At 38.2% G+C, this 14,529-nt stretch overlaps 1 long non-coding RNA gene across 1 annotated transcript in view; it reads right to left on the minus strand.

The window, feature by feature from the left end:
* The window catches only part of LOC131108662 (uncharacterized), a 43,942-nt gene that overhangs the window by 6,309 nt on the left and 23,104 nt on the right, over positions 1–14,529 (minus strand). The window lies entirely within an intron of this gene.

Genomic DNA, 14,529 nt, shown 5'->3' on the forward strand with positions numbered 1-14,529 from the left:
AAAATTTGATAGCGGAAAAAGACATTGTTAGCGCAGTAAGTTCAACTTAAATGTTCCGTGCACCTCAGTGCTATTCTACAGGGTGAGCTCGCTATGGTCCTCTTTATATAACCGCATGACAAATGCATCATAAAATTGTGTTGAGATTGTTTTGACCGATAGACACCTTGAGCCCCGAAGGAGCCAAACAAGCTAATAACTAGCACACACACCCTAACAGAAAAAAAAAAAAAACCCAGGAAGTCAAATGTAATGGGATATCAAGCTTGTAATCTTACTATTTTATATTTCATAGGCTTGAACTAACAAGAGCGGAGGGGTCAGGCGTTGCCCTTGTATCAATTCATACCGCCTCTCCCTGCAAGTTATGGAGGAATGACAGGCGGATCTTCACCCCGCGGAGAAAAAAAAAAAAAAAACTCTTTAAAAGTCTTATTTGGAGACAAATGCAAGGCAAGCTGTACACGCTGCCTGGAGGATTAAGTCCAGCTTACACGCTACAGCGCCTCACTGGAGACAATGTGAGATCCATCTGCTGGAAAAGTCATCCCTGACCTTCTCTGGACTTATCTCGTACGGCTATAAGCACACGTTCACCTGTTGACGCCAGGCTGCAGGCTCGCTTTTTTAAAAATCACATTTCTGCCCTGTTCAGCAAGGAAGCACGGAGCGAGGAGATTTCATGTGGAACACGCAGACCAACCCCCCCAAGGTCCAATTTCAGGGTGCCATTGCTTTTTTTTTTTTTTTTATATATTATTATTATGACAGACTTTTCTATATACACACAGTACAGTATGGTACTACATCCATGTTCTTGTTTACTTTGACCTCTCCTGTCCACTAAATCCACAGGGCTGACACATTTATAGAAATAATTCATAACCACCCTCTTTTTTCATTTTTTTTCTTTTTATAAGAGCCTCACCTCTTCACTTGTGAGCCAAAACCTTTTAGTTGATTTTTTTAAACTGAGCTTTCTCGCCCCTCGCAGTAAATAAAACCCATAAAAGTGAATAATCCTTATGAAAAAGTAATAATATTGTCATTGAGCCCTATGAAATCTGCCTAGCAACAAGCGACATTCATTCACTCAGTCACACGCTAGTGGTGGTAAACTACATCTGTAGCTACAGCTGCAGTGGGGAGCATTAGAGGGTGAAGTGTCTTAACCCGGGACAAAACAACAGTTCCTGGTTGGAGGGGAGTGAGGATCGAACCATTTTGACAGAAAATACAATAAAGACTCAATATATGAAAGCGAGTGTGAATGGTTGTTTGTCTATACGTGCAGTAAATAAAACCCATAAAAGTGAATAATCCTTTTAAAAAAGTACCAATATTGTCATTGAGCCCTATGAAATCTGCCTAGCAACAAGCGACACTCATTTACTCAATCACACACTAGTGGTGGTAAACTACATCTGTAGCTACAGCTGCACTGGGTAGCATTAAATGGTGAAGTGTCTTACCCGGGGACAAAACAACAGTTCCTGGTTGGAGGAGAGTGAGGATCGAACCATTTTGACAGAAAATACAACTTTTCAGGAATAAGCCCTGTGATTGGCTGGCGACGTTTACACATTTGGAAGTGATCCCTGAAAGAAGTCTTCAATGATTCCGCACAGTTTTTTTTACTAACTGATCTGGACTTCCTTATATGGGGCTGCAGAGCTCCTGCACTACATATCTGGAAGCCGTTCTGACCAACCACAGCATAGTGGGCGTGTCTGGAGGCGGGTACATTAAAACAGACCGTTTTCGAGGGAAGCACAAAATCCTAAGAAATACAGATGAATAGGTGCAGATTCTGGAAGAACTAGAAAGCTTTCTGTGCTTGTTATTGTGTGTAGCTGCTCTATAGGAGTCCACAACTCAATACAAAGTGCTGAAAATTAGCATAATAGCCTTGCCTGGTACTTTGTAAACAACTTGGACAACTCTGAAAGGGGACCTATGATGCTTTTTCCACTTTTCTGACCCATAAATGTAGTGACAATGTTGTATTATTGTGTTAGTTTTTCCTAACAGAGGCAATAAATTCATTAAAAATAAAATAAAATATGAATATTTTACTTTTAATGTCTAAAAATGATAAGAATTGCGTATTTTCTTCTCATTTAGAAAACATTTTTTGTTTGAAAGGGGAATAATAATGTTTTTTCCACTTTTCTGACCCATAAATGTAGTTACAATGTTCTATTATCATGTTAGTTTTTCCGTAGAGACAATAAATTCATGAAAAATAAAATAAAATGTGAATATTTTACTTTTAATGTCTAAAAATGATAAGAATTGCGTCTTTTTTTGTCATTTAGAATTATTTTTTTCTCTAAAAGGGGACTTATAATGCTTTTTCCACTTTTCTGACCCATAAATGTAGTTACAATGTTCTATTCTCGTGTTAGTTCTTCCTAACAAAGACAATAAATCAATAAAATAAAATATGAATATTTTACTTTAATGTTTAAAAATGCTAAGAATTACGTCTTTTCTTCTCATTTAGAAAAAAAAAATTGTCTGAAAGGAGAATAATAATGTTTTTTTTCCCACTTTTCTGACCCATAAATGTAGTTACAATGTTCTATTCTCATGGTAGTTTTTTCGTACAGTGACAATAAATTCATGAAAAATAAAATAAAATATGAATATTTTACTTTAATGTTTAAAAATGCTAAGAATCATGTCTTTTCTTCTCATTTAGAAAAAAAAATGTCTGAAAGGGGAACTATAATGTTTTTTCCACTTTTCTGACCCATAAATGTAGTTACAATGTTGTATCATTGTGTTAGTTTTTCCGTACAGAGACAATAAATTCATTAAAAATCAAATAAATTAGAATATTTTACTTTTAATGTCTAAAAATGATAAGAATTGCATCTTTTCTTCTCATTTAGAAAACATTTTTTTCTCTGAAAGGGGACCTATTATGCTTTTTCCACTTTTCTGACCCATAAATGGAGTTACAATGTTGTATTCTCGTGTTAGTTTTTCCTAACAGAGACAATAAATTAATAAAATAAAATATGAATATTTTACTTTAATGTTTAAAAATGCTAAGAATTACGTCTTTTCTTCTCATTTCGAAAAAAAATGTCTGAAAGGGGAATAATAATGTTTTTTCCACTTTTCTGACCCATCAATGTAGTTACAATGTTGTATTATTGTGTTAGTTTTTCCTAACAGAGGCAATAAATTCATTAAAAGTAAAATAAAATATGAATATTTTACTTTTAATGTCTAAAAATGATAAGAATTGCGTATTTTCTTCTCATTTAGAATTTTTTTTGTCTGAAAGGAGAACAATAATGTTTTTTCCACTTTTCTGACCCATAAATGTAGTTACAATGTTCTATTCTCATGTTAGTTTTTCCGTACAGAGACAATAAATTCATGAAAAATAAAATAAAATATGAATATTTTACTTTTAATGTTTAAAATTTACAACAATTACGTCTTTTCTTCTCATTTAGAAAACATTTTTTGTCTGAAAGGGGAACTATAGTGTTTTTTTCCACTTTTCTGACCCATAATTGTAGTTACAATGTTGTATTATTGTGTTAGTTTTTCCTAACAGAGACAATAAATTCATTAAAAATCAAATAAAATATGACTATTTTACTTTTAATGTCTAAAATTTACAAGAATTGCATCTTTTCTTCTCATTTAGAAAACTTTTTTTCTCTGAAAGGGGACCTAAAATGCTTTTTCCATTTTTCTGACCCATAAATGTAGGTTGTATTCTCATGTTAGTTTTTCCTAACAGAGGCAATAAATTAATTGAAAATAAAAAAAAATATGAATATTTACTTATAATGTCTAAAAATGCTAAGAATTGCGTCTTTTCTTCTCATTTAGAAAACATTTTTTTCTCTGAAAGAAGACTTGGACAGCATAGTTAGTCAGCAGTTGCGTTTGTGCTTCTGCTGCCAAAAAGTCTTCCTAGTTGGCCTTCACTGTAGTCTTCCGTTGATAATATCACCGTCATGCCCCCCCCCTTGCCCTGCATGCTGTTTATTTCCCGAACGCACGTGTCCGCAACATGATGGCAGCCATCCATCCCAGCGAGCCGGCGGCTGAGCGACAGACTCCTAACGCGAGAGGCAAACCCACAAGGTGATGATTTGCATTTGTTTTTTATTGCCATCATTAGGCCTACCCCCCCGCCGCCCCCCTGTTGCGGGCCCAGGCACTGCGTGACAGAGCTCATGTTTAATCTGGGAGTCAGGGGGAGGCGTGTTAGCAGCGAGGAGCACGGTCCTGATAAAGCAAAAAAAAAAAAAAAAACATGCTCAGATATGGCGCCAATTGTGGATCAAACATAAGAGTCCTTCATCACGCTTCGGTCGTGAACTCACCATTGACTCTATTTGTCATATGATACACGTATTGGAGCATGTGGACATAAAAATGGGAGGAAAATACGCCCTTCCTCACGACCTCTAAGTGACGACTTGTAAAAACGACCTCATCGTTGACTTTCATTGGAGTCACATGACCCTGAGGTCTTGGGGGAAATGTCATAAAAACAATCTCATCGTGGACATCCTGAGGAGTCACAAGTATCGGGACACATGGCAACTACAGGAAGTGAAAATATTCCGTCATTGGAGTCACATGACACCGCGGCACTAAATTCATTCATTCATTTGTCGGGTGTGCGAATAGGAGAAAATGTGCAACCCCCCCCCTTCATAAGCTTTAAGTAAGGGACATGTCAAAACAAGCTCAGCATTGACCCGGAGACAATAAATTCATTAAAAATAAAATAAAATATGAATATTTTACTTGTAATGTCTAAAAATGCTAAGAATTGTGTCTTTTCTTCTCATTTAGAAATTTTTTTTCTCTGAAAGGGGACCTACAATGCTTTTTCCACTTTCTGACCCATAAATGTAGTTACAATGTTCTATTCTTGTGTTAGTTTTTCCTAACAAAGACAATAAATTAATTACAAATAAAATAAAATATGAATATTTTACTTTTAATGTCTAAACATGCTAAGAATTATGTATTTTCTTCTCATTTAGAATTTTTTTTCTCTGAAAGGGGACTTACAATGCTTTTTCCACTTTTCTGACCCATAAATGTAGTTACAATGTTGTATTATTATGTTAGTTTTTCCTAACAGAGACAATAAATTAATTAAAAATCAAATAAATTAGAATATTTTAATTTTAATGTCTAAAAATGATGAGAATTGCGTCTTTTCTTCTCATTTAGAAAATTTGTTTTTGTCTGAAAGGGGAATAATAATGCTTTTTCCACTTTTCTGACCCATAAATGTAGTAACAATGTTCTATTCTCGTGTTAGTTTTTCCGTACAGAGACAATAAATTCATTAAAAATAAAATACAATATTAATATTTTACTTTTAATAATTAAAAAAGGTAAGAATTGCGTCTTTTCTTCTTATTTAGAAAACCTTTTTGTCTGAAAGGGGACCTATGATGTTTTTTCCATTTTTCTGACCCATAAATGTAGTTACAATGTTCTATTCTCGTGTTAGTTTTTCATAACAGAGACAATAAATTCATTAAATATCAAATAAAATGTGAAAATCTTACCTTTAATGTCTAAAAATGATAAGAATTGCGTATTTTCTTCTCATTCATAAAACCTTTTTTCCTCTGAAAGGGGACCTATGATGTTTTTCCTACTTTTCTGACCCATAAATGTAGTTACAATGTTATGTATTCTCATGTCTCCTAACAGAGACAATAAATTCATTAAAAATAAAATAAAATATGAATTTTTTTTTAAACACTTTTCTGACCCATAAATGTATTTAAGTGTTTTTCCCAACACCATGTTCCATTGACATCAATGCAATCCGGACTTCCTTATATGGGCTGCAGATTGCCTGCACTCCGTAAACGCGCAGGTACATATCCGGAAGTCCTCGGGAGCACTTGAGAGTGTAACCAATCACAGCAAAGTGGGCATGCCTAGAGGCGGGCCGGCGGTGGAATAAATAAAACAGACCGTTTAAGTCGGAAGCAGGAAGTCAGTTGAAATACTGCAGAAATAGGTGCAGAGTCTGGAAGATCTAGAAAGCTTTGCATGTAGCTGCTCTATAGGAGTCCACAACTCAATAAAAAAGCAAAAAAAAAGCAACGCGTGTAAACAAGACACATGAACCCCATTTAGAAAAACCGTCTATAAGCGTGTCCACTCATGTTATTGAACACGCTACACGCCAGTCAGAATGCTAACCGTGACGATGCTGTGCAAAGTGCCCTGAGCCAGCAATTACCATTCAGATATAAAATAAAAGAGAATGGAGTTGAAGTCTAAACTAATTACCGTACGCCAATGCGCCTAAAGGGAGCGGGGTGGCTAATGCTAGCTGAGCGATATAAAGACTGCAGTCAGGATGGTGTCCACCTGAGTGGGTGCAGGAAGTTCATTATAATGCCACGCCGCCCTGTGTGTGTGGCCCGGGGGTTGCTGGCCATCATTACGTGCGCGCGAGTTCACCGTGAGGTGGCGGGAAAAAAAACCTCCCACACCGCGACCGTGATACGGCCACACCCTTTATGCTCGTTAAAGCACAAACACGTCGGCCTTTTCTTATCGGAGGGAGCCTGTCCTCACTTTGCTTCTCAATCAGTGTGACTCCAGCCGCTGGGACTCTGCACCGAGCAATTACCCAAGTCTGGTAATCTACATCCCACGATGCACTGCAAGGAATTCCAGGACACCTCATGATCTTGTCCAGCAGAGGTTAAAAATATCACAAGACCTGCTACTGTTTTGCTTCCTTCACCGCTTCCTGTTATGTTAGATAGCCTGACCGCAGTTTAAATGCTAAACCTGATGTATCCACTCGCCAATGAAGAAGAATGCACTTTCAGTCGTTTGTCACATCGGCAAACTGTAATGCGCTTTAGCGGCGGCGTGATTAATAGAGCCGAAGCCACAAAGACTCTCCACGCTTGGAGCAGTCAATCTATGTCTGCCTCCTGTTATATTTCTGGATCAAAAACAAGAATGCTAATGGCGAAGTTCTTCTGTGTTGACGGGAGTGACAAGACTGACAAGCTCAGCAGTCCAAGGCAATATCAGTCAAACTTTGGGAGAGAGCTGTATGAGCATTAGGAGTATTAGCGCCGTACTAACAAGGAAATATTACAAGGGTAAAGTTATAATGTAGGTTGCACGGTGAAAGAGTGGTTAGCGCACAGGCCTCGCAGCTAGAAGACCCGAGTTCAATCCTACCCATGGCCATCTCAAGTCCTGTTTGAGGCCTACATGAGTCCCAACTTCATATCGTCTAATCAAAACCTTAAAATGCTGTGGTTTACGTACCGGGTTGCACGGAGGTCGAGTGGTTAGCACGTAGACCTCACAGCTAGTTCAATCCCACCCTCGGCCATCTCTGTGTGGAGTTTGCATGTTCTCCCCATGGGTTTTCTCCGGGTACTCCGGTTTCCTCCCACATTCCAAAAACATGCTAGGTTAATTAGCGACTCCAAATTGTCCATAGGTATGAATGTGAGTGTGAATGGTTGTTTGTCTATATGTGCCCTGTGATTGGCTGGCGACCAGTCCAGAGTGTACCCCGCCTCTCGCCCGAAGACAGCTGGGATGGGCTCCAGCACCCCCCTCGCGACCCTCGTGAGGAAAAGCGGGAGAAAATGAATGAATGAATGAATGTTTCTTTTTTAGTCAGGAACTGATATTTTCCCAAAACTTCCAGATGTTCTACTACTGATTAATAAAGAACGGAAAAAAGGTAGAAACAAACTTTTTGTTTGTGATGAAAGAGGGGGGGGGGGGGGGGGGGCTGCACGGCGGTAGAGTGGTGAGCACGCAGGCCTCACAGCTAGGAGACCCGAGTCCGATTCCACCATCTCTGTGTGGAGTTTGCATGGGTTTTCTCCGGGTATTCCGGTTTCCTCACACATTCCAAAAACTGGCAACTCCAAATTGTCCATAGGTATGAATGTGAGTGTGAATGGTTGTTTGTCTATATGTGCCCTGTGATTGGCTGGCGACCAGTCAATGAATGAATGAATGAATGGTTATTTTTAGCCTTACGCATTATTTTAGCTGTTTGAATATATATATATATATATATATATATATATATATATATATATATATATATATATATATATATATATCAGCAAGTGAACTACATCAGCAAGTTGAAGTATTTGTGATTTTAGAAATAAGGAGTTAGTATGTTCTCTGTAGGCGGCATTATGAATTATCCTTACTGACCTTTTTTTTGCAGTACATTTAGCGAGTGAAGATTGCTTTTATAGTTATTATTATTCCATATTTCCACACAATAAGTAAGATATGGTCGAACCAGAGTTGCAATAAAGAGTGTTTTGCTTTGTTCAATACTGAAATATTTCAGGTGTTAGCAACGTTACTGATACAGAAGTAACTGCAGGCCTGAATTATCTCACAACAGGAAGTGGGCGGAGGTGTACTATTGAGTTCTCAGGTGAACTCGTGACAAGACAGATTATTATTTATTTTATCATACTGAACTTTTTGTACAATAAGTGTCCTGATGGGGAGCAAATCATTTAGCGTTCGGGACTGATTGTTCTCTCCGCCGTGCAGGTAGACTGTCTGCTATGGAGTCAGTAGCGAATGTAACAGACGGGTGTCGTGTTGATCAGACGCTCATTTTATTGTATTAAATCCCCACGTATGATCCCCCGCGGATGTTCCTGTTTAGCCAACAGCTGCCGCCTTATTGTCCTGGCATTTCCGTGGGAATGAGTTATTATTCCGACATGTTGATTTAGACTTATTGTCTCATCTGGTATTATTAAAAATCTGTCTCCAGCCGCTGTGAGCGAGCACGTCGTCGGCAAGGTGGAACATCCGTACGGATGTGTGCGGGCGAGGAACGTCGGCAATCTGTTCGTTTGCTACACGGTAACAACTCCTGTCTCGTCAAGACGTCGGCGAGCTGCGAGGAGAGACAAACTTCCTCCAGACTACCTTCTCATCTTCCCGCCTGCAGTTGATTTATTGAGAAACAGGCAGGAGGCAAATTGAGCAAGTGAGAGAAAGGTCAGGGGCAATATTTGACTAATGTGGAGTTTCTCTAAAGGCTTGCTGTCTTCTTGATTAATTGTCGTCAACATGTGTACACACACACACACACACACACACATACTAGATGCGTACAATGTGTGTCTACAAGGCATTCAAGTCGTCATACACTTCAAAACTGCAAGTCCTGTTTGAGGCCTACATGAGTCCCAACTTCATATCGTCTAATCGAAACCTTAAAATGCTGTGGTTTCAGCTGGGATAGGCTCCAGCACCCCCGCGACCCTCGTGAGGAAAAAGCGGTAGAAAATGAATGCATGAATGAACTATAAAAGCAATCTTCACTCACTAAATGTACTGCAAAAAAAGGCCAGTAAGGATAATTCATAATGCCGCCTACAGAGAACATACTAACTCCTTATTTCTAAAAACACAAATACTTCAACTTTCTGATGTAGTTCATCGGCAGCACGGCGGTCGAGTGGTTAGCGCGCAGACCTCACAGACCAGGGTTCAATTCCACCCTCTGCCATCTCTTTGTGGAGTTTGCATGTTCTCCACCGTGCATGCGTGGGTTTTCTCCGGGTACTCCGGTTTCCTCCCACATTCCAAAAACATGCTAGGTTAATTAGCGACTCCAAATTGTCCATAGGTATGAATGTGAGTGTGAATGGTTGTTTGTCTATATGTGCCCTGTGATTGGCTGGCGACCAGTCCAGGGTGTACCCCGCCTCTCGCCTGAAGACAGCTGGGATAGGCTCCAGCACCCCCGCGACCCTCGTGAGGAAAAAGCGGTAGAAAATGAATGAATGAATGAACTATAAAAGCAATCTTCACTCACTAAATGTACTGCAAAAAAAGGTCAGTAAGGATAATTCATAATGCCACCTACAGAGAACATACTAACTCCTTATTTCTAAAATGACAAATACTTCAACTTGCTCATGTAGTTCATCGGCAGCACGGGGGTCGAGTGGTTAGCGCGCAGACCTCACAGCTAGGAGACCAGGGTTCAATTCCACCCTCGGCCATCTTTGTGTGGAGTTTGCATGTTCTCCCCGTGCATGCGTGGGTTTTCTCCGGGTACTCCGGTTTCCTCCCACATTCCAAAAACATGCTAGGTTAATTGGCGACTCCAAATTGTCCATAGGTATGAATGTGAGTGTGAATGGTTGTTTGTCTATATGTGCCCTGTGATTGGCTGGTGACCAGTCCAGAGTGTACCTCGCCTCTCGCCCGAAGACAGCTGGGATAGGCTCCAGCACCCCCGCGACCCTTGTGATGATAAGTGATGTGATGATTGTGAATTACGTACCACCAAAAACCAACACAGGGGGAAAAAATAATCTCATTCAATTATGATATTTCACTGCTTTTGTTCCTAAAATATTGCAAAAACTAAATTCCTGTAATGGTATAATATTAAAAGGGATCTATTATGCTCATTTTTCAACCCTTTGTATTGACTTCTGGACTCCTATAGAGCAGCTACACACGGAAAGATCTTCCAGTATCTGCACCTATTCATCTGTATTTCTTTGGATTTTGTGCTTCCCGTGAAAACGGTCTGTTTTAATGTACTGCCTCGAGGCACTCCCACTCCGCTGTGGTTGGTCACACTCTCGAGTGCTTTAGAAGGACTTCCGGTTTGTGTCGCTAGCTGCGAACCCAACTTTATCGGATCAAACGGTGATGTATCTTTTCAAAATGTCCGCTTTTAACATACAGCCATATGTGTTGGATCCTGAATCCCATCCGAAAGTAGAGACTGGACAGTCAAAGGGAACTTTTTTGTTTTATGTGATGCTTTAGCTTGTTTTTCATAAGATATTCAATCACCTGACCAGCACAGTTAAATGAGATTTAGCCACTTTTAGCTTGGAAGCAGAGTCCAAAAATGTAATAGTAAGTGTAATAGTAACACATTACAACTTCACAAGAGTGGCGGGGATGCTGGAACCTATCCCAGCTGTCTTCGGGCGAGAGGCGGGGTACACCCTGGACTGGTCGCCCGCCAATCACAGGGCACATATAGACAAACAACCATTCACACTCACATTCATACCTATGGACAATTTGGAGTCGCTAATTAACCTAGCATGTTTTTGGAATGTGGGAGGAAACCGGAGTACCGCCGTGCCGCCCTAAAAATAACCAATTAACTTAAAATGTCATCCAATACTTCTCTACAAGAGAGGAGAAATATGATCTCAGGGAAGAAGTACATTTGAAACACTTATATGCTAGGACTACGTTAAAAAGCCATAGTCATTGTTTGCATGTTATCCTCATTAAAATATGAAAACCTATAAATGTTTGGGTGGTTTTAGTTAAAGCAGACATTGTTTTTTTCATCTGTGTGATTTTGACAAAGATCAGATCACATTTGATGGTGATTTTATGCAGAAATGTGAGAAATTCCAAAAGGTTCAGATACTTTTTCATACTACAGTATGTGGAATCAAACTATGGAATGGATAGAGTAAGACCCTCAAACAATGCACAACGATGAGCCAATTCAAGAAACAATACAAGCAGTTGATGTTTGCTAAATACAAGGATGAAGAGTCTTGAACCAGTCATGATGTGCTATACATATCACTATATTGACACTTACTATGGTACCCATTATGTCATTGGATGGTCATATCACCTTGTACTTCGGTACGTGACAAAAATAATATTAAAAAATTATTTTAAAAAAACTTCATATATTTATATTATTAACAATTATAACAACGTTTCAAAAACAACAACCTTGGTTATCATAATTGAAGCGTCCCTTTTTCCCAAATCAAAAAAGAAAAGCAAAAAGCGTTACCCTGCGATGGACATGACTTCTCCTCATGAGATGATTCATTATTTATGAGTTATTTATGAGAGGGGCTTAGTGCAGGATCTGCTGCTGGAAAACTTGGATTAAAGGATCAATGCTTGAACTCCGAAAGCAAAACTCTCGTACTTAAAATGACTAGAGGCATCTATTACATCAGCTATTGTCTGCTGTGTCCATGCAAACTGAGTAGAAGCTCCTTAAATCCCTTAATGCTGCATTTTAATTAATATTTACCTTTAGCCAAAAGGTAACGAAACATTCTGTGGAAATGATAAAATAATGAATGCTAATAACCTGAGACACACAATAACCTTATTTATGTGGTTAAAAAAAGAAATGAATGTTCCACTTTTACTTTACAAAAATTATATATATATTTTTCCCTTTAATTCATAGAGGGAAAAAAATATATAATTTTTTTTTAAATAATATAAATAATCTATCAAGAAAAAGCTGTAATTTTACATGAATAATGCACTAATATTATGAGGAAAATTAACATCATTTTAGTAGCCTATACTTAATAATAATATAGTCAATAAAATTGTTAATGTTATATGAAAAAAACAATTTAATGAATAAAATTGAAAAAAAATTGGTTGCACATAAAGTTGTAACATTCAAAGAGAAAAATATTAAATAATGGTATATTAAAATAATATTATTAAAAAGATTTTATGTTGGAATATTGCGTGAAACAAACAAAAAATAACATTGTTTTTTGGAAAATAAGGTTGGGACAAAAGCTATAATATTATGGGAATACTTTTACATGAATGAATTAAAGTAGAATTATTTTTTAAAAAAAATCTATAATTTTTAAAAATAATAAAAAAATCTATAAAGAAAAAGGTGTAATTTTACAAAAATAATGCTCTAATATATGAGGAAAATGAACATATTTTTAGTAGCCTATAGTTGAAATACTCAATAAAATAATTAACGTTATATGAAAAAACAATTCAACAAATAAAGTTGTATTTGAAAAAAAATAGGTTGCACGTAAAGTTGTAACGTGCGAGTCAAAGAGAGAAATATTGAATAAAAGTAATATAAATTATGAAATATTATTATTAAAAATATTTTTTCATTTAAAAAAAGATTTTTTTCAATGTTATTTTTTGGAAAATAAGGTTGGGACAAAAGTTATAATATTATGGGAATAAAGTGAAAACCTGATGCGGCCCAGTCTCACCCAGACCCGAGCTCCAGTGGCCCCCAAGTAAATTGAGTTTGAGACCCCTGTTCTACATTGTTCGATTCCCTTGAAAGGGAATGGTAAATTATCAAAAATGAGCTGCAAAAACATGGCGGGTTACAAGACCGAAAATGACTACAATATAGAATATTTCTAAACTAATAAACCTTTAAAGGGCAGCTTCATGGCCAAAAACCTAGAAATAACAACAATACTGCACATGTACGTACTTTGCCGTGTTATTATTGCCCGTGTCGCCAAACAAAAAGAATCCAGGCGGCGAAAAAAAAAAACATAAATGTTACATAAGAGCTAATGGTGGCGGCATTATGGAAGTGTCGCGCCCCGGCAAGGCGCTGTAATGTATCAGGAGACGTATTACCTCAGGGGAATGCGGCCTCTCGCCATAAATAATGTAAGACAAATACATCACGGCCATGTGTCTCTTTATCCAACATGTGTAGCTGTCAGCTTTGATGAATGGGAACACGCTAGCGACACTAACACAACACGTTTGGACGGAGAAAGGAAGGAAGCGTCATCATGTGTGTTAGCCCTCAAGGCCGTGCTCCGTGTTCTACAGCATGGAAACCTGGACAAGTTTTGAAAGAAAGAGGGATTGGAGCAAGAACGTGACAGACAGAAAAGTGTGAAAGGATCAGGTCAATGGAAGAGGCTTGGAAGGAGTCAAATGTGAAAGAGGAAGAAAGATGGTGAAAGGAAGTATGACAAAGAAAGAAATCAATCAATTCAATAGGGGAGCAAGGTTGGAGAGAAGATGGCAATGGAAGGAAAGGAGGAGATTAAGCAAAGGAATGAAGAAAGAAAGTTAGGAATCAAGATGGATGGATTAAGTAAAGTTCGGTTGCACATACAGGAGTGTGTATCCTGCTGGTGCTTGCTCTGAAGGTATAAAAGTCAAGTTAGGTTGCACATACAGGAGTGTGTATCCTGTTGATGCTTACTCTGAAGGTATAAAAGTCAAGTTAGGTTGCACATACAGGAGTGTGTATCCTGTTGATGCTTGCTCTGAGGGTATAAAAGTCAAGTTAGGTTGCACATACAGGAGTGTGTATCCAGTGGATGTGTGCTGGATGGATGATAGTCAAGTTTGGGTGCACATACAGGAGCATGTATCCTGTGAATGCATGCTAGATGGATGATAATCATTTAGGTTGCACATACAGGAGTGTGTATCCTGTTGATGCCTGCTGAAGGTATAAAAGTCAAGTTAGGTTGCACATACAGGAATGTGTATCCTGTTGATGCTTGCTCTGAAGGTATAAAAGTCAAGTTAGGTTGCACATATAGGAGTGTGTATCCTGTGAATGCGTGCTGAAGGTATAAAAGTCAAGTTAGGTTTCACATACATGAGTGTGTATCCTGTTGATGCTTGCTGGATGGATGTGTATCCTGCTGGTGCTTGCTGAAGGTATAAAAGTCAAGTTTGGGTGCACATACAGGAGTGTGT

This window comes from Doryrhamphus excisus, chromosome 21 (genome assembly GCF_030265055.1).
Source record: "Doryrhamphus excisus isolate RoL2022-K1 chromosome 21, RoL_Dexc_1.0, whole genome shotgun sequence".
Taxonomy (NCBI): Eukaryota; Metazoa; Chordata; class Actinopteri; order Syngnathiformes; family Syngnathidae; genus Doryrhamphus; species Doryrhamphus excisus.